Below are 21,708 nucleotides of genomic sequence, written 5' to 3' on the forward strand. Positions count from 1 at the left end.
AACTATCTCATTATACAAGATCACTATCTAATATAAATTTTATTTTTAAATTAAATCAACACTACTTTATTTATCATTAAATATGAGTGTTACAACCAATAAACAATCAATTAGCCAATTAATTTGCTTACTTGTTAAAGAAAATTTTAGCAATTGTTATATAAAGTACAACAACTTTCTTACTTGCTATAGAAAAGTTTAACAATTGCTATGAAAAGTACAATAATTTTCGTGCTTATTGTAGAAATTTAAGCAATTGTTGTAAAACAATACAACAACTCATTTAATTGCTGTAGAGAATTGTAGCAATTGCTATGAAAAGTACAACAATTTACTTATTTGTTATAGCATATTCAAATAAAATTACTACCTATTCTAGATTTTCTTTTAAAATTAGTCAAAACTATCCTATTTATCATGGAATATGATTAATATAACTAATTAACAATCAATTTATCAATTTAAGTTGATTACATGTGAAAATACTTAATTGATCGTCTGATATCTCAAATAACTATCTTATTATACAAGATCACTATCTAATATAAATTTTATTTTTAATCAACACTACTCTATTTATCATTAAATATGAGTGTTACAACCAATAAACAATCAATTACTCATTATAAATCGATAACATGTGAAATTGTAATGGAATTGATCGCTGGTATCTCAAATAACTATCTCATTATACAAGATCACTATCTAATATAAATTTTATTTTAAAATTAAATCAACACTACTTTATTTATCATTAAATATGAGTGTCACAACCAATAAACAATCAATTAGCCAATTAATTTGCTTACTTGTTAAATAAAATTTTAGCAATTGTTATATAAAGTACAACAACTTTCTTACTTGCTGTAGAAAAGTTCAGCAATTGCTATGAAAAGTACAATAATTTTCGTGCTTGTTGTAGAAATTTAAGCAATTGTTGTAAAACAATACAACAACTTGTTTAATTGTTGTAGAGAATTGTAGCAATTGCTATGAAAAGTACATCAATTTGCTTAATTGCTGTAGAGAATTACAGCAATTGCTGTAAAAAATACAACAACTTATTTAATTGCTGTAGAGAATTTCAACAATTGGATGAGTCAAATCCTCACTTTCAACTAGTTCACTAACATCACAATTTTTTTCCCGATTAAAATATCAATTCATCAAATTTAAAATACCACATTCACTAATGTACAACAAAAGTGAATTATAAGTGTAGCAAAATAGTGGTAAAAATACATATCCACAAGCAGCCCCTTCAATTCATCAATTTCAAAATACCACATTCACTAATGTACAACAAAAGTGAATTAAAAGTGTAGCAAAATAGTGGTAAAAATGCATATCCATAAGCAGACCCTTCAATTCATCAATTTCAAAATATCATATTCACTAATGTACAACAAAAGTGAATTAAAAGTGTAGCAAAATAGTGGTAAAAATGCATATCCACAAGCAGCCCCTTCAATTCATCAATTTCAAAATACCGTATTCACTAATGTACAACAAAAGTGAATAAAAAAGTGTAGCAAAATAGTGGTAAAAATGCATACCCACAAGTAGCCCCTTCAATTCATCAATTTCAAAATACCATATTCACTAATGTACAACAAAAGTGAATTAAAAATGTAGCAAAATAGTGGTAAAAATGCATTTTCACAAGCAGCCCATTCTTCATCACTCTTTCAACTCCTTTTTGAATTCGAATCAGCCTCTTCATCTGTAAAATTAAAAAAATGAATTTCACATGTAAAAATGAAATATATATAACACAAGACAAATCTTAGAAAGATGATTAGAATATAATTTTACCTTTACTATCTCCGGACACCAATTCTTTTTCGATAATGGTCTCATTCACTTTTCCCTTTTTCTTTTTTCTAGCACTTGACAATGCCACCGAAATTTGTCTCTTTGTTCTTTTAACATAGTCGGGAGTATATGGATGAGAGATCTTTGATGATTGCCTAATACCTCTCTTAGACTTCATAGTGACGATAGCTTTCTCTAAAGACTCAATCTTAGCATTCATGGTGACGATAGTTTTCTCTAAAGACTCTACTCTGACATTCAATAAATCTATCGTCTCCTTAGTGGATGGAGTTTCTTGAAGACAAGGAACATCCTCATCGATCGGAGAAGATGTTCCTACTCCAAAATCACCACTAATATCACCAAAGTCTCCTCCTCTTTCTAAATCAACACCATCAGTACATCTATCAACATTTGGAGTAAATTCCCCTCCTCCTCCATCACCAACACCACTAAAAACTCTCTCAACAATTGGAGAAGATGCTCCTCCACCTCATACATCAAGATTATGCTCATCAATTATGATGTCTCTTTTTATAGCCACAACACCATTCAAATCCATCTCAAGCTTTTCAATCTTATCATCCTTGGTTAATTTCTTAGGCACAAACGTAGTGAAAAATTTCATTTCCATTTCACTAGATGTAGGAATTATCCATGGATGCACAATCTACATGTAAAAATAATAATAATTAAAATGTGATAAAGCAACTGTTGCATTTAAAGATTATTATATACCAGTTGTTCTAATTGTTCCAGCAATTGCTGTAATAACTTCAACAATTGACATCAACTAATTAAACAAAGAAAACACTTGTTGAAAAGGCTACAACAAAATCAGAAAAGCAACAACAATTTCACTTTAACTAAAAATATTTAAAGAATAATGCTTACCGAGTCTTGAGGGGGATCAAACAACTCATTAATGTCAACTGATTCGTTATTAGTCGCCAAAAGCCATCGAAAAATTCTCGGTGAAGACACTTGTTTCGAAAACACCTTATATTTCTTTTGGAGGAAAGGAACAACCTCAAATGCCCAACACTACATAAAATAATCACAAAAGGAGATCAAAATATTGGAAGCACCAAAAAATAATGAAATAAATACATATATATGAACTAAACTAAAATAAAATTTACCATAAAGGCCCATGGAAAGCCATAAAGATTGGTAGTCTTCCCATCAATAGTCTTCACCGCTTTCAATAGATGCTTAATTGTAATATCATAGCTAATACGACCCCATGGATAAGCAGAAAATGCTTTTCTATCGGCCGAGAGCAAAATCCACTTCTTTAGAATATTTGTACTCACATCTTTTGGGCAAAGAAAGCTATGAACAAAACAAAGTAAACACAATGATTTTTTTACATCTTTACTAAGATTTTTGGTTTGGATATGTTCAATCAACTCATTTCTCTTGCAACTCCTTCCCACAACCTCAAGAATTTCTTTTCGTCTCATTTTTGTCTTAGTTGACATATTGTCAACATCATACACATCTTCATTATGGCAATTTAAGCCGGTGATGATAGCAAACTCCTTCATTCCAAAACAGATGGGCATGCCACTATAATTTATCCAAATTTCTTCTTTTCGATGACTATAAATTTGACGTCGAAGAAGTTGATAGACTAAACTCATTTGAAATCTTATACGAGTACCTTCAAGTTGTAAGTAATTTCCGAAAATAGAAGATCGAAAGAACTTTACCAATTTTTGTTCTTCTAAAATCGTTCTAAATTTAGAAAACTTACGTAACTCCGACTTAACAGTTTAAAAACCTCTTAAGTTTGGATACCTATCAATCATTGACTCCAAATTGTAATTTGCATACCTAATCAACTTTACAATGAAGTTATTAGGTGAAGAACTGATCGGAGAAGACTTAACAATAGGAGATGTCTCCTTTTCTGGAATGACTATATCATTTTGTTCCTCCTCAACTGCTCTATCATCTCTTTCTACATTTGTAGAAGAAACATCTATTTCATTCTCCTTCTTCTTCTATAGATTTTTTCAAATTTGTGTTTTCTAGTTCTTCTTCTCTTTGTCTTTGTGTTTTTATTCGCCTTTCATACGTTTTAGTAGGAGTTGTTCATTTTTTCCTTGGAGTCATGGATGCACAATCTATATACAAAAACAATAAAATCAAAATGTAATAATAAAAAAAGACAATTCATTATCATTTAGATAATTTTGAAAGTTAGTTTCAAAACCACATAAAGAAATAGGGTAAACAATTATAAATATATCATCAAAATTTGGCTGGATGCATGTTATTTGAAGTATATATGCAAATCATCTATATGCCATCTTGTTTGGGATTTAGGTATCATAATTATTGTTGTTGTATACAAAGCATACTATAAAATAAGGTAACAACAACATCAGGAAGTGACAAAACCATACTACACTTTTCCTCTTAAATCATGAACAAAATCATAGGCTTGAAAAAAATGAATATGTTACTAGTTACTATAATACATTATGTGAAACACNCTATAATACATTCTGTGAAACACCCCCCCAAGAGTTAACGAACGTCATAATATTGGAATATAACAACTAATAGCAGTGCTTACCTACCAATGATCAAACTAACTTAAGATTAAGAAAAATAAATGATCTCTAAGAACAACATTCTCCATAAGATGAACAACAATTAAAGGTCCAAGAATGACACCTATAATGTCTCAAACATTTACCTCAAAAGCAACCAAATTCTTTTTTTCCTACAGGAAACAAGAACCTAAAACAGGGCAAAACATTAAAATGCAGACATTAAAGAGCCATCAATCACCACATAGAAGAAGATAAGAATAACCCCACATAGATAACAAAAAAAAAAACAAAAGTAGGATCAATGAAAGCATACAAATCTTGTGTAAAAGACCCACATTTTTTCCCCAAGAAAACCCTACCAAGCAAAATCGTTAAATCCACAAACTTCCATACGCTAAAAACAAAGAAGGCCTAATAAAACCCAATGAAATTTCAATCTTTACCATCTCAAAACCCTAACAATGAAAGAAAAGAAAAGAGTGTTACCTTGAGGTAGATGACGGCTATGACGAAGAAGACCAAGACGAAGGTATTGGAAGTCACCAACAATATTTTCGCAACAATGTCGTCTCTCTCTGCTACAAGCTGTTGCAAGAAAGAAAAAGAAATACAATTGGAAATGAGCTTCTAGCTGTTGCAAGAAAGAAAAAGAAAGACAATTGAAATGAGTTTATTTGAATATTTTTAAAAGTTTAAAAGTTTTAAATATTACACTTTAATCTCCAATTATCTTAATCACTAATTAAGAAAAGATTTGACTTGGTCAATTTATTTTTTGTCACCAATTTTAATTTTAAGACTTTTTTGTCACCTTCACCCCAATTAGCTCAAGAAACCTTGCCCAGATACATGTTCATAGTCCCCTTTTCTTCATCTCATGATATGGTTACAATCCAAGAAGTCATACACCAATTTCATATTCCACAGGTAAATACTAAAATATCTAATAGGTACAGATTCTATTCAATTGGTTCTATTTTTTTTCTTTATTTTTTCATGAGAAAACATTCAAAATGGTAAAGTATTAAAATGGGTATATCTCGGAAGCTAAAGTGGCAGTAGTTCAAATGGATAAAAGATTCTAATTTTTAAAGTTTCAACTTCAATGGTGCATTTGATGGAGAATTAACCCTCTATTTTTTCTTTCTTTAAAAAATTCCATATAAACTATGAAGAATTAGTTGATGGAGTGATTGTTACATTTGTGCTTTAGAATTGAGGAATGCACACACACCTTCCGTACTCAAATGAATAATTTACTGCAAATTCCCTTTACAATAGCCTTGTGTTATTTGTTTGGTGCATACAAAGGACACTGCTTTGCCTACTTCAGTGTATGACAAAAGTAATGCACTTACTGTCGTTGCCTTAGTTGTTGCTAACTATTATTGATTGCTACTACTTAAGTTGCTACTAACAGCTACTAAAATGTAACTTTAGGTCCTTATCGGGCTTACCTTTTTGGTGTTAAGTTGTTGCTGTATGATAATGTGTTTTATACAAAATCTTCTTTTGTTAAGTGTAATATATTTAAGAGGAAAATGAGTAGATTGTTTACGGTTTGTAATTTATTATGCAGTCAATAAATACACAATAGTGTTAAAATAAGAACTACAACTTTCTCTCATTACTACTCACCACTTATCGCTCATCGAACCTACTCATATGTTAATCTGGCTCCTATCAATAGCTACTGATAAAAAATTGGTCATTCTTAAGTGTGTTCTTCTCATCAAGATATGTTTCTTATTTTTGTACGTGTATGATGAATTCGGTTCTATGGTGCATTTTATTTATTTCTTCTTTTTTTACTTATGTCTGGTTAGTGGTATTGCTACTAACTAATTGAGTAGCGAGGGACTATTGTTTGTCACCTTGCTAGTTGCTGCTAAACTATTTCTAAGGAAGTTTTTTTCCAATTCTTTCCCTAAGACTTGTAGTTTTTTTGAATTTTTAGTGATGTAATCTTCTTCCTCCTTATGGTGTCCTTAGAGTGTTCATAGCTTTCTAAATTTCCTTGTCAAATTGTTCTTTCCTTGGTAAAGAAACACATAAATATAAAAAGTTTCTTCACAAGGAATGAGCTAAGCAACTACTGATTTTAGCATTTGGTTCTTACTAATGATATGTTAGGTGTTAAAAATTGCAGTTCATTATAGTTATGACCCAAAGCAAACAAATATGATTTAGCAAAAAAAGCCTAAAGTACTTTATCGGCGTGAGTAAATGTATATAGGAGACCTGGCTATTTCGGCTCATTGCATAGCTTGTTTAACAATCTTAGAAGATATTCTGCTTTTAGGTGCAAATTCTAGTAATACCACCCCTTGTAGTGTTCTCTGAGAAATTATCCACGCATATTCTTTGTCTTCCTTTCCGGAGTACTTTTAGATGTAAAAGCAGTCTATCCAAACCAACTCAAAGAGAACTAAATACTGCAAACTAAGAAATCATAATGTTTTGAGCCAAACAATAATGAAATTCAAAGTATTTCCACTTACCTTCTTTCTGAAAGTAGGTTCTAGGATTCTCCACTCAGACCATAACGAACAACAAATTTTATATCTCAGAGAGTATAAAAAGTAAGGTAATATAACCATATGGCACTTGCCAAAAGCTTCTGAATTTAGCTCATAGTTATAGCTCATGTAGAGCATGAATTTTAATGACAAAGTAAAGTTAGGACTTCCACCTGGAATATGGTTTTCCATCTTTGTAGTTCTCTTCTGTGTTAAAATATGAAGTAGTTGAAGTCACTAAATAAGAAAATTAAGAATAATGGTATCTCAAATAATTGTGTGTAATCTACAAGTAAGTAAAACAACACAATACTCAAGTATCATAGGTTCCAATGGCAATGCAAGCTGCAAATATCTCATAAAGCTTCAAACTCTCATGTGTAGGAGATAGTTTAATGCAATATTTGTAAATAGTCATGATAGTTCCTTTCAATTAAACAAAAATATGAATTGCAGCTCGGTTTTGCTATGCCTTCAGAAGTGAGGAATCATGTTGTTGTATTGTGGATTGCATGTCCATGTTCTTTTCAAATTTATTTATTTCTGAAGACAGAAACGTATTTCATTATAAATGTGAGGAACTTTATATCCAGCAATTGGACATTGCCTCCTTTAATTGCATAGTATTTTTTTTTTCAGTTTGATCTCTTAATTGTCAGCATAGTTTTATATTTGAACCTACACTGGCCCTATTAAACCATATAACATGAAGTCCACTAATGGTGATTTGAAAGTTAACGACAATGGTGTTCATAAATATTGGGCTACCAAATACTTTTGAAGAATAGGTAATTGAAGCATTTTTGTTAGTAATTAAGCATAACAATGATGTTATGAAACTAAAATTCGAATGAAAAGAAAAAAGGGCAGAAAAATGACAAGGAAAAAAAAGAAGATTCTTTAAATAATAGTATTTAGTCTGTACACCAACTAACAAAATGGTATATAAATATTTGTCATTGATGAATAAGTTCGACATATTTTGTCCATAAAATCTGCAGCTTCAGCTTCACATGGTTTACATATAAAGCCTTTTAGATTGAGTGTTTTTTACCTCTTATTTTGAAGGAGGAGGTCTGTAATAAACCAGTTTGATTGCCCCTTTGGCTTCATTAGAAAGGTTTTTCTCTGTTAGGTAAATACGTCTAATGTTGATGTGAGTAGCATGTTCAGATAGCAAGTCAGCCACTCCATTCCCCACCTATAGCAGTGATTAGTCGAATTTTGTGAAGTAGGACTTTCTCTTGAATCAGTACAATGCTATCTTGGTATTTCTACAGGGAGTCGTATGTGCACATTATCATGTTGACCACTAGCATGGAGTCCATTTCAAGGGTAAATTGAGAGTAGCTATGTTCATAGAACCACCTAATGACCTATAAGGCACCTTGAATTTCTGAGAAGTTGTTAGTTTGCACCTGAATAGGAGAAGCAAAGGCCATGATCATGTGTCCATATTCATTTCTGAATATTCCTCCTCTTCTTGCCTTGCCTTGACCCCCCGTGAAGCTACCATCAGTGTTATGATTCCAAGAGCCCCAATTAGGTTTGTTGTAGATCACAATTCTTCCAGTTAGAGTCGACTTATAAGCTTCCACCACATGAAAAGCATTAGTCCAATCCCATTTCCAGGGCATAGTACTAAAGTTCTGTCCAGTAGTAGTTTTCACTTGGAAGAGGACCTTCTAGCAGATTCTGAAAATGGAGATGGCTTTGTTGCTATATTTTTTATTGTACCTAGCTCTCCATAGCTCCCAAATAACTATCAAAGGGGTTATTTGGAGAATAATTTTTGTGAGCATTGTTCTTGGCTTTGATGGACCATTATTGATTAATGATGTAAAATGTGCTGCTCCCAATAATTCAGATACTAAATATCAGAAAACTTAATAGGATTGAAAGAGGTATTACAAGGATTAAGGTATGACATAATGACTTGCTTTTCCCCTTTCTTCAAATATTGTATTCTCTTCTGTGAGCTAATGCTTGAGTCTATTATGCAATGTTCAGCAGGCAGACTGCTGTGCATTGTTTATAAATGAGTTTTTGTAATAATAGATGATAAAGTTCATTCGTTCATATAAAATTTAGGTTCCTGAATAGTACTTTGTTCTGCTTGATAATGTGAATAATTCTTGTCGTGAAGATTTATCTCTTAACTGGGATTTTTAAGAACATATAAATAGGAAAGGAACAAGATTTGTGAAGTGGGTATTTGCTTCTTTTGAAGAAGGTAGGTGCATTTTGCCGGATATGTAAAAGTTTGTTGTTGGTGAAGTAGCTCAAGTAAGTATGTGGATGAATTAAGGGGTTTGGGTTCGTAACAATTTTCATTCCTAGGAGATATGACATGTATGAAGTTGGGATAAAAAACAGATGCATTCCAAAGAAAAGGACAGGCCTGGTACACTTTCTTCTTTCTTTCTTAGCATTTTCAACATCTAAGTTTAATTCTGAAAATATAAGTACAGTTGTTGCTAAAATATTAAAATTTTTCTACCAATACTCTTACATTTGAAAGTTAAGAAAGAGCATCAAACAGTAACTATCATGGGGGACCAAATAAAAACTTGAAATCAGACGGAAAACAAGAAAAAAGCACCCTATGATTTACTCAAATACTTTTGACAACAAGTATTATTGAATTAGCCAAGACATGTAAGTTAGATTAGAGTTTTTTCTATCAAAAATAAGTGTGTTGCATACCAACCATGTAGCCCCTAAGAAGCTTCCATAATAAGACACTGAGATGTAGGTATCAAGATCTTCTTCCCATATATTCTGTGATTCACACAGTTCCACGCTAGTAAGTATTTGCCTTGGCATGTTTAGGGCTTCAGGGGTAGATTACTTTTCAAGTTTACAACCTGCCTTTTGTTGGTATGTTTGAAGGTTCTGCATAACTGGCCTCCCAAGTGACATTGTTGTTGAAGTTGGGGAAATGACTTCCAATGTCCTCAAGGTAAAGTTCTCAGCATGAATTGATTGATCTAATGATGTATAGACCAACTGTCATATTGGCACTTCTCTTTCTTCGGCATATGAATAATGTTTCGTGAGAGTCTTTCCAATGTCCTGAAGCAAATGTTTTCACTAGGCTATGCTTACTGAAATTTGCACTTAATTTTGAGATCCTATAAGCTTGACCAAAGAAACCTTAGATACAAGTGGCTTGCTTGTATGGGCATGTCTAGTTGGGTGCAGCAGTCTAGTGATTGTATACCTCACCACCAGTGCAGGGGCATCAAGAAATCAAAAAGAATGATCACTGAAATGTAAAACCGAATATAGGCTCCAAAGAAAGCGATTTTCTTTGTGTTTTGGTTCAAATCTTTCATATCAGATTGTAAATCTTTTACAACAGCATACCCAATGTAGTCCCACAAAGTGAGGTGGAGATTGTAAATCATTTATTATTCTTTTGGTTATGAAGTCACATCCATGGTTGGGAGAATCGAATCTGATAGAGAACAAATCTGCAGGATCATGGATTCCCAGAATCTTTCCTTTGAAGTTTGTACACATGTTCCACAGAATGAACGACTCCCTTCAACAACAGGAATGTGGAAAGATGCAGTTGCTCAAGTTTGCAGTGATAATGACTTATCAAAATTCACGTGCTAAATTCTGTGAATTGTAAGAATTCAAGTGCTTTTATTAGAAATTTTAGTGGTTTGCATCCTTTTTAGTAAAGACGTTGAGGTTTTATATTTCTTCTTTATGAGTTTATTCTTTTGTTATTAAACTGACATAAACCTTTTTTTACAGCTCAAGAATTTGAATATGAAGAGTCGACCGTTCAAGAATGTACCGAAAGTTGAAGTTCAAGAATTCTTTTAGTTTGATTTTTTTTTTTTTTTAAGCCATCACCATCACAGCTTAAAGCTATTAGGTGTGGGGGTTTGGCTTGACCCCTACCATGTCTATAATTTCCAACATCAGTTACACAAAAACAGAGGGAGGCATGTACCTAACCTCTGGCAAAAATAGAAAATGGAAATTAGGACATCAAAAAAGGGAAGGCAACAGACTTATAACCTTCCACTCAAGCAAAATACAAGATTCAACTAACAAAAAAATTACATTTGTCATATCTTTGGGAATGTAGTCTAAAGATGATATCTTATTATTTATATATGTTGCATTTTTCTCTTTTTAGGAGTTGATAAAGATCTGTCATACAACTTGATTATGATATGTCTTTCTTTAATTAATTAGTTCTTTGTATCAACAATGAAACTTTATGTGAATTTAATTATTTATTATATTTTCTTGTGTTCCAATGAATGAAACAATTAATATTATTCACTAGTATAAATTTTTGCATAATAGCAAATGAAGATGGGGTCTTAAAAACTCATTTACAAATAACTTATTAAATAATGAAACAGTTATTAACAAAGGAAATTTAGTCGTTAAATGCATTGGTATTGAAACTAACATACAATTACTGAAAGGAATTTTGGTAGTTCGAAGTGCATGTAAGGAAAAATCCGGTCGCTAAACAGGCATATAACAACTGGAATTTATGTTATCGTTAAATATACTTTTAACGACCGAATTGAAATCCGGACTTTTAATGTCGGAGCTTTTAACGACCGGCGACGACCAAATTTGTTTTGGTCGTTATTGACATTTAGCGACCGGATTTGGACTTTTGACGACCAAAATTCCCTTCGTTAATGACCTTTTTTCTTGTAGTGACGTCGAAAGATAACTCTTGATGGTTGAGAGATTTTAAATAACAATTTTATATCGCCGACTTTGAAATATTGGCACCTTATCTCTTATTCTCAGGTTTTATGCATTATTGATTATAGAATATGGATATAATGATATTGAATTATATTTAATTGTTAAAAATTATTGGGATATTGACAATGTGGTGGTTAATTATTTGAAGTTTGGCTTAATCTGTTTTATCATATTTTTCACTGAGCATAGTTAGATCATAGATGGATGATTATATACGTAGTTAATTGTGGTTTAAGTAGATATATGAAGTTTTCTACGTTTTATCAAATTTGGTCATTGGTTATACTTAAATGGATTAATATATAGTGTGTTTCTTGATTATGTTGTCTTATTTTGGTAGTTATTCAAAACAAAGAAAAATTAAAAAGAAAAGCATTTGTATATTTTCCTTTTTCGTGTGCTTGCATAATTTTTAGTTTCTTTGTGTTTCTATTTCACTATATTCAAAACAAAGAAGTATTGCATATTTTTTTCTTTCTGTGTTTTGTGTATTTTCTGGTTGTTCTTTATGTGTTTCTAGTTCCGCTTCATGTTTTCATTTTTTTAAAAAAAAAAAAACTCCGTGTTTTTTTTTGGCATAATACATATATTGGCCCCTAAACTTGGTTTCAAATTTTAACTTTGACCTCCAACTTTCATAATGCACAAATAGGCACTTTAACTATCCTACCTTTAAATAAATAAACACGCGATTTTTGGAGCCAAAAGCGTGAAATGCAAGCGCTGCCACGTGTGTTAGTGACCCACTCAATGACTGCCAACTATTCAATGCATGTGGGCCCGTTTTCCTGTCTATTTGATACCTTTTTAATTTGCCATGCATTTATTTTAATGGATATGGACCCCACCAAACTAATTCCATTCCCTTCTCTTTATTTTTGCCTCACAACTTCTTCCTTCACTTTCATTTTGTGGTAAATTAATATTGAAAATGTAAATTATTCAATTTATAATTTATTTGTCTTATTTCTTTTTTTAATTTATGTGTATTCAAAGATTACATTTAAGATACTATAAATTATTAGACTTAATATTTAAAAAAATTTATTACAAATTTGAAAATTACGTAATATACACTATTAATTTTAATTACAATAATTACTAATTTAAAATATTTTTTCAATCTAATAAGAGCCTACAAACACACTATACGTTATATTTAAAAGTACTATAAATCATAATTAAAATATATTTTTTTTAGAAATTTTTTTGTTGACTCTTGAAATTCTATCGGTGACACATGAATTTGAATAGATGGAACAATATATATTATTGAAAGTTAACAATACTATAAGTTATTCGAAAATGACGTTAATGATTTTTATAAATTATAAAAAATTAGCAACTAAAATATTTTTGAAAAAACATACAAAAAATTAGTTGATGAATCAGCCACCACACCGTGGACATGTATGCTTTTTGTGATTAAAATTGAGTTTAAGGGTTATTTTGGTCATTTAAGGATTTTTCTTTAAACTTCAAGCTTTATTAATAGTGATGTATTCATTTTAGAGTTAACATGAACATTTACTACCATATAAATATATAAAATTTATTCAAATTTAAAATTTAAAATTATTTATTTAACGTCAATTAAAAATTAACTTTTAAATTAATTATTAGCACGGGCTCTTCATCACTAGTATATAATATAATAAGCGGGAATAGAGAGGACGTTGGGGTCGACACGTGTTCCTTTTTCCTTCTGGACAAAAAAAGACTATACAGGCAGGAGGTCAACCTGTAAAAAAAAAGGGGGACCCATATTTTACTATTGAAGGATGCGTGTTTCTTTTAAATTTCTTTTACCATACTAAATAATTGTATAAAATATTATAAATCACGATAATTAATTACTTAAATATTTAAAAGATATAAAAATATATAAAAGATCTGATTGACTCTTCAAATTTTACCGGTGACGCATAAATTCGGACAAATGAAATAATATATATTATTTGAAAATTTCTTAGAAAGTACTATAAATTACAGTAATTAACAGCTAGAAATATTTCAAAGACAAAAAAAATTGATTGAATCTCAAAAAAAAAATTTAGTACTACACGTGTTCCTTTTTCCTTCTTGCCAAAAAAAAACTTCATTATAATTTTTTTTCGTAATAACAAAAATTTTTATTAAATGTCACTTGCATTTTGCAGTAAACAACAAATAATGCAAAAAAGAGGGGAAAATTGTTGAAAAAAATATAAAAAGGGTTTAATTGTCCTTTCAATGCTTTTTTTTTACTGTTGACCCCCTAAATTTTTACATCTGACGCGCCTAATTTGAGTGTATTTCACGCATTTTGCCAGGTAGGATCCGAGTGTTTTTTTGTTTAAGTTTTGGATAGTTAAAATGCCTATTTGTGCATTATGAAAGTTGGAGGTCAAAGTTAAAATTTGAAGCCAAGTTTAGGGGTCAATATATATATTATGCCTTTTTTTTTATGTTTATTTTTTCATATTTTTTTAGATATTATTTATGCGCTTCTATTTTGTTAGACAAAAAATTATAGGTAATTTTTTTTATTAAAAACTAATATCAATGTTACAAAAACTCCAAAAGTCATGCTACATTTTCAAACTATCCATTTTTGAAAATTATGAGAGTTTTATCATTTTGTTTCCATATTATTCTTAGTATTAAATAATTACATAAAGTAAGTCTTTCCATTTATAATATAATATAATTTTATATTTAAATTAGGTTTAAATCATCTACGGCCACTTAAAGTTGTCCACATATTTCACTTGGACACCTCAACTTGGGCTTGTACCTAGTGAACACCTCAAAAATCATTCATATTAGATACAAAATGCTGACATGAAAAAAAAGTGTCTTGAGCGCGTATAACAATTTTTATTTTTTAAGCAAGTCCGCTAGGCAAGGTGTGCCTAGGGCTAGTTTTATTAATAAAATGAAAAGGATCTCAAAGAGAAGAGTACAAGCAAGGAGGGGTAGGCCTTACCTTACTAATCTTAATGAGGTAACAAACCTCTACTAATTAACAAGCATGAAGAAAATAAGAGCTAGAGAAAACTAGATATTTTATGATTATCATAGAGTTTATAATACACTTTGTGATGATACTACAAATGAGAATGCTTAAATAATGCAAAAATATAAAATCTAAGAATAAAGCTAGCTTATCAACCTCAAACTTTATTTTATATATGTAAGAATTAAAAGAGATGGATTGCCCGTGTAAAGTAACCTGAAGTATTTCCCTCTTGTCTTCTTCATCAAACATGTCCAACAAAACTTGATAGTTCATCACTTTTTTTTGGATCGTGTTGTTGTTGAAACTGTCATATGATTTTGCTTTGCTAGTCGTATTGGTAGTTGCCTTGGAATAAATTCCTCAGTCACCTTACCATCTCAACTATGTTGCCTTTCATATGTCTTCTTTTTGTTTTTGTTGCTTCCACTTCTTTGTTGCCTAGGCGAGAGATCTCCATCCTTGGCTACCTTATCAAATAATATGTCTAACATATCATCCTCATCATCTTCGTCAAACATTTCACTCCCAAGTCACTATCATAAGTTGTAGTTGGACTACGTCTTGAAACTTCAGCTTCTGGGTCATGACTTATTTCCAATACTTGGTGATAATGGTCAAGATCTTTTTGGAGTTATCAATTGTTACTGCCATAGATGGATTTGCCTTACTTGAAGGCACAAATATGGGTGCTTGAGGACTTAACTTACTCCTTGTAGGTGCATGCTCCTCTTCCTCAACTAAATCTGTCCATCTAGAATCACTCGTTTCCTTCACCAAACTCTTGTCATTCATTTTGAAATGTGGTATGATCATTGGGTTTTCTTTATTCAGAGTAGTTTCTGGATTAGAAACTTGAAGAATTGGACTGGACAAAGCATAGAGCTCTTGATCAGAATTGGTCATTAGGGCATCAAAGGTGTTAGAGCACACAATCTTCCTTGACACTTTATCTTCACAATTTATCGTTTGCTCCTTGTGTGGTGGGTTAGTGCAATCTAGTTGTTGTAGTTTGGTTGGAGAAAATGTTTTGCTTGGTACTTCAGTCCAGCCTTCCTTATCACTGTCCTTCAAAGTGAAGTCATGATCGCATGTACCACCAGATTCAAAAATTTGATCCAAATTCTCTTCACACTGTTGCACCTTATTAGCCTGGCAAAAATCTTGAATCGTAGCCAAACTAGGATTTTTCCCAAATAAAACACCAGCAGTAGGTAGTTTAGGATTCGAAGCTAGATCATACTCCAAATTAATCACGGGAACCATCGAATCACTAGTAACATCATCCTTTGCACTCAAAACCAAAGTATCGTATTGAACACAAGTATCAACTACTCGATCTTCATTATTTTTAATGGCTTCCACAATTGCTATTTCATTATTATTTACATCTGCAACTCGAGTATTATCATCAATCCTTTGATCTATGTTTGCTAGTCCCCTCTTCTCATTTAAAATTTGTCTCAAATAACCTTGAAATTTCTCACCATTGAATTGTTCATCTCCAACCATTTCATTATCTTTGTGATTTTTATCATGATTCTTTTTCAAAATCAATCGATAATTGTTTTCATCATGACCTTGATGCTAACAATGGTTACAATATAAAGGTAAATCATCATAACCAAATTCCTGAAAAACCTTTTGAATCTTACCGATTTGCTCATCCAAATACTGGAGACGCATCCTCTTAGACAGCTTGTCCATAAGATCGAGTATCACCTTCACCCTAGTAGTGCTAGGCCTTGTCAATAATTATTGGCCTTCCAACCGCTGATGCCATTGACAACAAGGATCTCTTGGCAAATAAATCTAGTGATAATCGAGGCAACGAAATCCACACCGCAGCCATTGAAGTTTCTTCTCTAGAATTGAAATCTATTGTCCAAGGAAATACCCTATAAAGATGTTGCTCTCCACGAAAAGGTAAAAAGCTTACCGATTTTGATAGAGCAACCACATAATTTTCATATTGGTCTATCCTTAGCAGAATATGTCTACGAGCAAGTAAACCAACTAAACAGTTTCTTTTGATGCCCAAGTGTTTAGGTAAAACTGTTCGGCAATCCTTCACTTCTAGTGTATCGGATGAGAACTTAATAATTATAGCTAGATGTAATCCTTCTTCCTGTGCGAAAACCTGTCGTTCTCTCTTTGTGAATTGAATCGTAGGCTCTCCATGTACATATTGAATCTGTTTCAAGTGAATTTTTGTCAAATTTTTGACATCTTGATTTGTGGTTAATCTAGTAGCAAAGGATGTTTGTTGATTAGGATTAGGGTTTGTCTCTCCCACAACCAAAGGCCGGGGAGGGATGTGCGCAGACATGGCTGCTGCTAAGTCTCCATCGCAATTGCTCAAGGTTTAGGTCGTTCGCAGAGATGTGCGCAACTTTTTAACACAACACACACATGAATTCAAATTATCATATTGCGTATAACAATTAAAAATCATATTATTTTTTTTATTTCAACTTATTTTTTAAAAAAATTATAAAAAATAAAATGAAAAATCCCTGTCTTCTTCTTCACTTCTTCACTGCACCACCCTCTAAACGTCTGCCTCTCTTTCTCTAACCCTTTTTTATTCTTCTTTTGCATTTTTTTGATAAAATTAATATAAATTGATTATTTTTTTCAGCAGAAGTCGTTATTCTTTATTAGATAATTATGGTAGTAAGTGATTATAAATCCAAAATGGTGAAAAGCTTTGAAATGACAGCAGATTTTGACGAAGAAGAAGAAGAGGGGAACGGGAGGGGTAGAGGTGGAGGTGGGCGTGGATTGATAGAAAATAATTTGTTCTTTTTTTTTATCTAATTGCCATGTGTCATCATTTTATTGGTCTATCTGCTATGTATTTGTGTTTGAGACACACACACTTCTGTCTTTCACCAGATTTTCATTTTGTGTTTAATAGATATAAATTTGTTAAGATTAAAGTGTTCGATAGGTACTGACCTAAGTTAAGGTGTTTGACTGAAATATACGGACAACTTTAAGGGGCTTAAGCCTTTAAATTATGTACAAACAACTCTTTTTTTTAGATCCAATATCATTATTATTTTTATAATAATACACATCATCATGATGATCTACATGAAAATGAACATCATGGTGACTATCAATGAGTCAATGACTGATCAGTATCTCGAGTAGAGACCTGACAAGGAGCCAAGTAGCAACTAGTCAGAGACATCTTGAGAAGATGACCAGAATAATCCAACTTGAGAAGATGACCAGAATAATCCAATATGTGCTTTTGAAAATAATATGACAAACTAAGCTTGAATTGAAATATGTACTATAAGATTTTTTGTTCATAACCCAACTAAAAAAAATATGAATTTTATAAGAATGTAGTCAGGATTTGATTTACGACACTATCAATCTCCAACCTTGTATACCTAAGAAATTCATCCCACCAAAGATTATTTTTTTTAGAGAAATTTTCAGAAATTACTAACGTTCGGCCATTATTAGGCCTTCTTGGCTAGAATTTCTCTATTTACGATCTATAGCTATAATTTGATTTTGTTATATAGTGTATCAATTGTATTTTATGACTAATATGATACACATGTCAAAAGATGGTTGATCACCAAAACATTAAGCATTAAACGGCATGCCTTGTATAAACCTCTTCAATAAATCCTAGTTTTTCGTTGAGAGCTTAACTCTTTGGAGGTCCTTTTAAATAATCCTAACTAAAATTGTAAAAATTGAATGGAAGTAAATGACAACAGACAAAAAAAAAAAAACGAGATTATCTCAGAGCATACAAATTCAAAATTATTAAATCATATTTACCTGATTTTGAGGGATTCCGATATTGAAAGTGAATCACCTTGAAAACGTGATTCGAGAAGAAAATTAAACAAATTGTTTAATTTTGCAGTTTTTTTTTTCCATCCATTTTAATTTTGGAGTTAATGAGAGAAAAATAAAGGAAAGTAAGAGAGTGAGATCGAGCAATGACATATCTAACGCTATATAACACGACTTTTGAATATAAACAGATGTTTTGTTATAAAATTGAAAGATTATTTGTGAATCGTAATATTTTTAAAATTATAATTATATACATAAATACATAACTGTTACAAATTCACTTAATTGTGTGGATGTTTCTCTTAATGTATGTATTTATTGTATTTATTATAGTTGTACTAACATATTTGGTTAAAGGATGAAAACATGTGTTTTCTAAATCCTATAAAAGGGTAGTCTTTTCACCATTGTGAGAACACACTTGAAGAGTTTTAAATAATATTCTCCACTCTATACTTCTCATCACAATTTGTCTTTCTTACTTGTTTAGTATTATTATATTTTGCTCTCATTTTACAACACGTTATCAGCACGAGTCTCTAACCAATTAAGACCTACTTAATTCAGAATTATCTTTTTTCCTAAAAGTTATTCAATTTTCTTTTTGAGTCAGGTATACATTTATATGCTTATAACATATCTAATAGGACTTACATAAGTCTTTGATCAACGATTTAATTACTGCATACATAACTTGCTTTAGATATTATTATGATACTTTACTAGGCATAATAATCAATACGTTTCAAGTTTATATTGTTATGTTATTTATGTTACTAACTTATAACTCTAAATTTAGTACTAAGCAATATGATAGCATGATAGTTAGAATACTCGTAAGTATTTTCTTGTCATACATTTTGTGTGTCATAAAGAATATAGTATTGTATTAAATACAACTTGAAATTATTACTAAACTTTGACGTTAATTGAAACTAGTAATAAATACTTAAAACAAGTAGAAAATATATTTAACTCTTACTGTTTCAATGCTTCATGAGTTTACATTTTTTTTTCTAACATTAATGCTCATGCATATAATATATTTTATACTCATCCTATACTTTATTATTTAAAGTATTAATTTGTCATTTATAGTAAACAAACCAACATTATAATATTAACTCAATTATTTTATGATAGTTTTCATCATGTCGAATTTGTCAAAGCTTGAATTTGTGGCACTTGACATTTCTGGAAAGAACTATTTGTCATGGGTACTTGATGCTAAAATTCACCGTACCGCTAAAGGTCTTAGTGATTGTATAATTGAAGGAAATAAGGCATCAAGTCAGGATAAAGCGAAAGCTATAATTTTCCTTTGTCATCATCTTGATGAAAGCCTGAAGGTTGAATACAGTGAAAGATCCACTTGAATTGTGGATAGGTTTGAAAGGGAGGTATGACCACCTCAAGGCAACGGTATTGCCAAGGGCTCGTTATGAGTGGATGCACTTATAGTTTCAAGGTTATAAAACTGTAATTGAGTATAACTCTGTTGTATTTAGAATCACTTCCCAATTAAAATTATGTGGCGAAGTTATAAAAGATGAGGACATGTTGGAAAAGACATCAACAATACCGTGAAAAGGGTTTTAAAAAATACTCTGAATTAATCTCATGCCTTTTGGTGGCTGAGCAACATAATGACCTTTTAATGAAAAATCATGAAACCCGTCTCGCTGGAAGTGCTCCATTGCCGGAGGCACACGGGGTAGAAGCACACGGCCAGTCTGAAATAAGACAAAATAATCGAGGTCATGACAATGTGCGTGGGCGTGGCAAGAGCAAAAGACGATATAATAATCGTCGAGGTGGTGGTCATAACAAAAGGGAAAACAATGTTGCTTCTCAAAATAATTATTCTAAAGGAAATGGTGATCATTGTCATCATTGTGGCCTTAAACGTCACTGGAAAAATGAATGTCGGGCACCTGATCATTTTGTCAGGCTGTATCAAAATTCTTTCAAAAGGAAAGGAAATAAAGGCGGTGCCTCCTCTTCTAATGTTCGAGTGGAGTCACATTTTACTCTCAAAGATGATGTTCAGGCAGGATCTTCTCAAAAATATGATGAGAATGTTGAGGCAAACTTAACATTGAAAGATGATGTTTTTGATGGGCTCGATGATATTACTCATTTAGAAGTTGGGGACTTCTTTGGGGATCGCAATTGAAGATTAATAATTGAACTGGAAATGAATAATGTTGTTGTGTGTTTTTTATGTCTTATTTAAAGTTCATGTACTTAAATTTTCTTTTGTTAAGTTTCGTACTTTTTATTATGTATTTTATTTTTCTGAAGATAAATAAAATTTCTCAATCTTCAGTTGGATCTAAGATGATTAATGGAGATATGTGCCTTTTGGACAGTGCCACAACTCATACGATACTAAGAGAAAAGAAATATTTCTCTTATTTGGTAATAAAAAAGGCATATGCTAATACAATCTCCGGTAGCACAAAATTGATTGAGGGCTCTGGAAGAGCAGCCTTATTACTACCTGGAGGAACATTATTGGTAATTGATAATGCATTGTATTGTAGTAAGTCTCATAGAAACTTGTTAAGTTTCAAGGATATTCGCCAAAATGGCTATCATGTTGAGACTGCGAATGAAGAAAAGGTTGAATACCTTTATATTACTATAGTAAATGCGGAGAAAAAAACTGTGCATGAAAAATTGTCTGCACTTTCTTCTGGGTTGTACCATACAAATATTGGTACAATTGAATCACATGTTGTAGTAAACAAAAGGTTTACTGGTTCTAATGATTTTATCATTTGGCATGACCGGTTGGGTCACCCCAGTTATAATATGATGCGCAGAGTAACTGAAAATTCACATGGGCATACTTTGAAGAACCAAAATGTTCTTCAATCAAAGGAATTCTCTTGTGTTGCTTGTTCACAAGGAAAGTTGGTTACCAAACCATCAACGACTAAGGTTGGAGTGGAATCTCCTGCATTTTCGAAACGGATACAGGGTGATATATGTGGGCCTATTCACCCTGCATGTGGACCATTTAAATATTATGTGGTCTTGATAGATGCATCTAGAAGATGGTCTCATGTGTGCTTATTATCAACTCGCAATATAGCTTTTGCGAGGCTGTTGGCTCAAATAATAAGGTTAAAAGCACAATTTTCAAATTATGCAATAAAAACAATTCGTCTTAATAATGCTGATGAGTTTACATCTCAGGCATTTAATGATTATTGTT

This window comes from Solanum stenotomum, unplaced genomic scaffold (assembly GCF_019186545.1).
Source record: "Solanum stenotomum isolate F172 unplaced genomic scaffold, ASM1918654v1 scaffold5964, whole genome shotgun sequence".
Taxonomy (NCBI): Eukaryota; Viridiplantae; Streptophyta; class Magnoliopsida; order Solanales; family Solanaceae; genus Solanum; species Solanum stenotomum.